General features: G+C 56.7%; 1 protein-coding gene across 2 annotated transcripts in view; it reads right to left on the bottom strand.

Annotated features, from left to right (window-relative positions):
• DPP8 (dipeptidyl peptidase 8) overlaps positions 1-857 on the bottom strand; it is a 57,495-nt gene that overhangs the window by 48,682 nt on the left and 7,956 nt on the right. The window lies entirely within an intron of this gene.

Raw genomic sequence — 857 nt, 5'->3', positions numbered from 1 at the left:
AAGAGAAGGCTGAGGGGGGATCTTGTGGCCTGTTATAAACTGGTTAGGGGGGATCAGCAGGCGCTGGGGGAGTCCCTGTTCCCCCGAGCGCCGCAAGGAGTGACCAGGAACAACGGTCACAAGCTGGCGGAGGGAAGGTTTAAGTTGGACATCAGGAGGCGCTACTTCACGGTCAGGGCGGCTAGGGTCTGGAACCAGCTTCCAAGTGAGGTGGTGCAGGCTCCCACCCTGGGGGTTTTTAAGAGGAGGTTGAATGACCACCTTACTGGGGTCGTTTGACCCCAGTGCTCTTCCTGCCATGGCAGGGGGTCAGACTAGATGATCTGCTCAGGTCCCTTCCGACCCTAGAAACTATGAAAGCAACCCAAGATCTACTGTGCACCACTGACATCCCCCCCACACAGCAGGTAAGTCTGTGGGGAGGGAAGGGGGAGGCAGATTGAGGCAGAGGGAAAAAAAATTATTTGGGGGCATACCTCACCAGCAGGTAAGTCCCACCCAGCCAGAGCCCCACTCAACTTGCCCCTACTCCTGCCTCTGCAGCACTGTACCCTCACCACAGGGGGGCCTTGATCTAGTCCTTGCCCCTTCCCTCCCCCATGGACTGATCTGCTGGGCTGGGGTGTGCGCATGCATGCATGCACACAGGCACTCAGCCCCCGTACTCCAGCCTCGGATCAACTCCAAGATCTACCTCAAGAGGCTCCAAGATCTACCACTGGTGACTACTGTCCTACTGCAGACACCTAGAAATGGTGGTAGTCTACTACAGACCTCCCACCCAAAGTCAAAAGCTTGACAAAGAGTTCTCCTGGGAACTAGCTGAGGCTGCATGCTCCAGGACCATGGTTGTCATG

Source organism: Gavialis gangeticus, unplaced genomic scaffold, assembly GCF_001723915.1.
Source record: "Gavialis gangeticus isolate Ggan-Ray unplaced genomic scaffold, GavGan_comp1, whole genome shotgun sequence".
NCBI classification, from domain to species: Eukaryota; Metazoa; Chordata; order Crocodylia; family Gavialidae; genus Gavialis; species Gavialis gangeticus.
This window is presented reverse-complemented; position numbering and strand designations above follow the sequence as displayed.